This window comes from Periophthalmus magnuspinnatus, chromosome 15 (assembly GCF_009829125.3).
Source record: "Periophthalmus magnuspinnatus isolate fPerMag1 chromosome 15, fPerMag1.2.pri, whole genome shotgun sequence".
In the NCBI taxonomy this organism is placed as follows: domain Eukaryota; kingdom Metazoa; phylum Chordata; class Actinopteri; order Gobiiformes; family Gobiidae; genus Periophthalmus; species Periophthalmus magnuspinnatus.
The window spans coordinates 14,504,685-14,511,201 of NC_047140.1; positions in this window are offsets into that span (position 1 = coordinate 14,504,685).

The window sequence follows — 6,517 nt, forward strand, 5'->3', positions numbered from 1 at the left end:
CGCGAAGAGGAGCGCTGTTGTCGGAGAGTCCTGCTGTGTATAGTTAGATTAATATGGAAAATACAGTGACTGAAACGATTTAGATACGAGTCCCAGGACGCGCATGACGCATACGAAGAATATTGTGCGAGACCAGGGAGCCAAAGCTTTCTAGACTATAGGGATATCAAGATAATATTAATTCTTACAATTACAACCACTGGTGCTACTAACTCTATTGTAAGAAAAAAAAAGTATATATGGAAAAATGAAACAAAAAAAGTTGGGCAGAAGTATCAGGGCCGTGTCACAGCATTTTCAGATCTATGTTAGAATGTTTTTTCCTCATTAAAAATATACCTGGAGTTGTGTTTTGTTTCATTCACACGTTTAACGCTCAAAACTCCTTCATGTTTAGGCGTTCCTCTGATACAGAAACACCTTATGATGTCACGTGGTAGTACAGGAAGTGCTCCACTGTGTTTTTTAACTCCGTGAACTTGCACTAGAATCACCCGGATCATTTCAGCCCTGCAATTGCCAATCTGTACTGAACAAAAGGTAAAACGGTAGCTGCAAACTTGAAAACTACCCCTTCATGACGTCATTAGGTGGAACAGAGCATTTTGAGGTTTGGAGATACTCAACATGTGGGGACGAAACAAAACATAACTCTGGGTATGTTTTTGAAGCTCACAAGAATCTATTTTGCGTAATACAGAATGATATCAAAGCCTTCAAAACCTGTATGCATAATTGCTTAAAGGTGCACCGTGTACCTTTTCTGGTGCAGAGTCCCTCACCAGCTTGTTTTGTCTAGAATGTTCCACAGTGTAGCTTTAAACATATGTAAATCCACGGAGACAAGCAAGCAACAACATCAAACCAAGTTGCAGGTCAAATACGTGGAGAAGCGACCTTGCTCCACAGTAAGAATGCTACACATTTTTGAGCTGTAAAATAAATTCATTCATTGTCATAGAATGAAAGAAACATTTCAGGTTAACTTATATCACCATGGAGACGGGGAGCCAGGATACACAGAGTACTTTTAAGGTGAATATAAATAAAATATCCCAACTGACAACAACCAAAGGAGTGATGTCAATTACATGAGTTAAAGTGAATGAATTTATGCGTGTTTTTTTTTTTTTCATGTCGTCAAGGATAGCTAAAACAACACTATTAAAGGTGCATTGTGCAACTTTTCAGGAGAAGGGTCTACCATTTTCTTGTTTCCATGGAGATATAATTGCTTTGCCTGAAATTAAACGTATCTATATGTCTAAACCAAGTTACAGGTTAGATCTTTGTGAATGTGACAGCTAGCATAAAGCATTTTGAGCGATAAAAAAATGCAGGATAGACAAGTTTAATGCCGTACTGTGGGAGTGTAACAACATGATAACGTAATAACTGCCAATACTGTAATGATTTTGGCCAACTTTAAATGTAATTAGCCTATAATATAGTAACATGAGCCAGTAATGTAATACTTAGTTAGTTTAGATGGACCTGTTTTAACTTATATCCAGGTCATTGAGGAGGAGAGAAGAATAAATTTGCCCTAATTTTAATCTATTTCTGTGTGTAACTGTGTCCAAAGCCCAAACAGTCCTGTCTCCTGAGCTACTGGACTTTCTGGCTGACATTTTTTTCTCTTGTTGAGCCAATATTGTAGTACCTAGCCCATAATATGATAAAGTATTACATTACTGGCAAGGCATTATTACCTTATCAGCTAATCCAAGTCATTACATTATTTGCCTGTTATTACATTAAGAGCTTATTACATTTAAACTTAGCCAAAATTATTAATGGAGCAAAGCAATTACATCTCCATGGAGACAAGATGTCAGACCCCACAAGTTAAATAGTGGAGTGCTCTTATAAATAGTGCTTAAAAATAAATTAGAACTGATCATAACAAAGGGAAAGTGTCAACGGTGCCAATTAAAATGAATTAACTTGAGGGCTTTTTCATGTTGTCAAAAATAAATCAGCAATATTACAAATACAATGCGTCTTCTAACATGACGTTTTGACCGTACTCACGTGGACCACAGGAGGCACGTAAAAAGCGTCAGATGCGCGTGCTATTCGGTTTGCAGGATTCCGACACGGTCTAAAATACACGCGCGTGTTTGACACCTGCAGGAAGCACGCGGGCCAGAGCAGCTGAGCACGCGACAGGCTTCAGGCGGGAAGAGAGATAGGTCACACAGCGCCATCTAGTGCACGGGCGAGGGATGACAAGACAAGAAGATGGGGTTTTTACCTGACTGTTTTACCTGTTTTGTAACTTTTATTTGTCCTACGAATGTGATATCATATAATTAAAAGAAATACAGAGCAACGTTCTGCCATAAAATAAAAATAAATAATAAAAAATAAAATAATAATAATAACAAATAAATAAATACATGAAAAATAAAGAAAAGAATAATACAAATAAATAAAAAATATATAAAAAAGAAATAAGAAATTCATAAAAATAAATACAACATAAATTAAAAAAAACAATAAATAAATAAATATCAAGAATGTCATGTAATCTAATCACATCTCATTTATTCTTGTAAATGTTTTTTAAGCTAACATAAAAACATTATTTCACATTTATTTATGCTAACAGAGAAGACAGCTAGGTCCAGTAATTATAGAGATATTAACCATAAACCAGGTCAATAAATCTGCAATCTGGCAGTTAAACATCAAATTCACCACATTCTGACCTGTCATCCAGCTCAGTTTTAAAATTCTAGTAATTAGTGATGTGATGTAATAAAAATAATACACTTTTGGCCTAATACCCACACCTATACAGGAAATAAACGACTAAGGAAGGCTAAAGCTAATGAGTGATGATTGCTGTGTTAATATGCAGGACACACATGAGCACATCCTCAGAGATTCTCCATGATACGGAGGGTTCACTCCTGACTAATTATACAGCAAATTATACAGACGAGAACTGCAGAGGAGCGGTGAATGACTGGAGATGCACTGACCCCAGAGAGGAGCTGTCGTTCTGTGAAAGGAAAAATCAAATACATGTAAATATGCATGAATAAGAAAATCTAGGCAATAGGTTGAGTTCATATGATGCCAGAGCTTCATATACTGTTTAAACTGAAGATAAGCGGGTTAGAAATACCTGTATATTCTGTATTGCATTTAAGGCATCATATTTTAGTTTGAAATTATAAATGTTTTAGAGGTACACTATGTAACTTTTCTGGTGAGGGGTCTGCCACCTGCTTGTTTACATGTAACCAGGTCATGTATAACTATTTAATTCCTTTTCTTTATTTACAGTTTGGCTCAAACTTGACGTTTAATTCACTGTGCACCCTTGGGCCTCCAGCCACTTCTTCTTCATCTATTATAATTCCATGATTTAAGTGTCCTTTTGTTAATATTTTGTCTTATTATTTTGTTGTATTTAAGTTCATATTGAGCTCTGATGTTGCTCCGTTGTTGTCATGCATAGATGTGCAGGGAGGTGCTGACTCTGTCCATTATCTTCCCCCCTGTAGTTCTGGGCTGGACCGATAAACAGCAGAACACGTTGATCCTATTTTCTATTATTGTGAACCAGATTAAATAGAGAGTGCCTCCAAAAGTTCCCGCTGTGTTCTGTGGCTCCTGAACACACCACAAGTGTCACAAACAACATAACACAGAAGTCCACCCGTCACACACGGAGATAACATGGATAAATGTGTCGACTCTACACTTGAATGTTTAGTATTTTAACATCAAACCACCGTCTCTTAAAGGTGCAATATGTAACGTTACTGCTTCTCCATGGAAACGGGATTACTTTGCCCGAATGTTTCCCAGTATGACATTACATTTATTAATCTTGCATTTATTCAGTTACAGGTGTTTCTATTTCTGATAAAATACTCAGTCTTGTGGTGTCATTTGATTGTCTCCATGGATAGTTTAATGCTATACTGTGGAACATAATTAGTCAAGCAATTGCATGTCCAAGGAGACAAGCCGGTTGCACACCCTCCACCAGAAAAGTTAATATTCTTCAAACCAAAAAGGCTTGAAATATGTATTGGCCGCACTGGTAGAAGGTAATGAAAGACAAGTAGTAAAGTACTGGACCTAAGTAGAATTTTTAGGTATATGTGTTTACTTATGTAAATGTTACAGTGGATACTTACTTTTACTTCACTCCATACAGAGCAGGTAACTGTACTTTCTACTCTACTACATTTTTAACTGGACTGAAAAGTGAAAAGTACCTTTCATATGATTTGAGTTATTTTGAACATGTTCGTGGAAACATCCTGACTAAAGTTTTTGAGTTCAGGCTTCGTCTTTGATCAAACAAATGTAAATACACAAAATTCATAAGAAAAGTGAATTTGTATGTATCATTTTTGAGTCAATATCACTACATTTAACACTTTAACAACACTTGTGTGAGATACTTTTAATTTTTACTCTTAAAGTACATTTTTAAACAGGCAGTTAAATACTTTTACTTAAGTATATTATTTCATGTGATACTTTTTACCTCTGTATCTGTACTTTCACTTAAGTAACAAAAATGAGTATGATAATGACAACTGTTAACTGTAAACCTCAAAAACACAGGACAAAAGATGTTTTGTCACAAACACAGTGGCATTATTAAAGGTGCACTATGTAATTTTTCTGGTGGGAAGTCTACTATCTTAAAAAATACCTTGAAAAACATGCATTCTTGTTTTGAGCAGGTTTACCTTTCCACAGACCTGGCATGTAACTAGGCCTACTGCTGTCACCTACAGGACAGCGGTGGAAGTACTCAATTTTGTTACTTAGCCTAAGGAGAAGTACAGATACCAGAGGAAAAAAAGTAAAAGTATCACATGAGAAAATCTACTCCTAAATAAAAGTATTAAAAAAACTCTTTAAAAATACAAAATACTAAAAAAATATAAAGCTTCAAATGTAATGATTTTGATAAAGATGTGTGTTGAATTAACTGAAATAACTGAATTGCTCTTGGCTGTTTTATTTGTATATTTTTGTTTGCTCAAATTATGAACGTGTTAAAAATAAACCCCTCAGCCTTTTCAGCAGGTCTCAAACTATAATAAAAAATACTTTCACTTTTCAGATACATGCTCTCAAATGTAGTGAAGTAAAAGTACAAAATAACCACTTTAAAATATACTTAAGTAAAGTACAGATAAGACCAAACAAGCTACACAGTACATCTTTAAATCAAAACTAAAATGAACAAGTTGTGATTTGGATTAATAAAACACTTATCAAAAACATTATGTCAGAAAATTTCAACATTTAATTTGTCTAAAAATTCATTGTGAAAACTCAGTGTATAACAGGAATAAGTGCCAATAATAATTTGCCTTACAGAATAATCAAAAAATACTCGATTACTATTACACTGCTAAATAATCTTTAGGTGCAGCCCTAGTGCCATAATAGCCCCATAACTAATGCTAATCTCCCCGTAGTGATTATTGTAATGGAGTCTTGTATAAATCACTTATAAGAGGCCTGTGATTTGAATCGTCTGGTCGTGTATTTAATGGGACACTTTATGATCCGTGACTGTATGTTCGCCCATCTGTTCACACATCCACACAGTCACAAAGTCACAGGCACACTGGGATTTAAAATCACTCCGTTTGGAAAGAAGTTATGCTAATTATGATCAGTAGCAAAATAAAATTATAGTTTGTTTTAAAGGGCCTGTATTACGCAAAATTGACTCCTGTGAGCTTTAAGCCGTGTTAGAATGTTGTGAGTCTCATCGAAACATACCTGGAGTTGTTTTTTTGTTTCTTTGCGTAATTTTTTATTACTGTCTGATAACATCCCCAAAGCTCAAAATGCTCTGTTCCACCTTGTGATGTCACGAAGTAGTAGTTTTCAAGTTAACAGCTCCTTTTACCTTTTGTTTCGTAGAGATTGGCAATTCCAGGGTTGAAATTATCCAAATGATTCTAGTGAAGGTGTATGAAGTTTAAAAACACAGTGGAGCTCTTCCTGTATCACCACATGATGACATCACAAGGTGGAACAGAGTGTTTTGAGTGTGTTTGAGAGAAGAACTCAGCCTAAATATGCAGGATTTGTGTGTTTAAACATGCGTGAATGAAACAAAACACAACTCCAGGTCTGTTTGTGATGAGGAAACAACATTATAACATAGAGCAGAAAATGGTGTAATATGAGCCCTTTAATAATGATCAAATCTTAATTAAGTTTCAAATCACGTTTCATTCTCTGATTCATCAAATATCTGTCCGTCAGCTGTCAGTCACCTGTCAGAACACTGTGCTTATGGCGTTACTGTTGTGTCTCTGTGTGTGAATAATAATGAAGTGTGAAGGACAAAGGCTTATACAAACATCAAGCTCACGCGTTTAAAGTGCTGAGAAATATATGTTTATAATGAAACCTTAGTCATTAAAGTGCATTTGACAGTCTAGACGACTCATTTCACTAAAACAGTTTTAACATCATTAGATTCTGGATTTTACTAACACATTTGCCTAGTTTT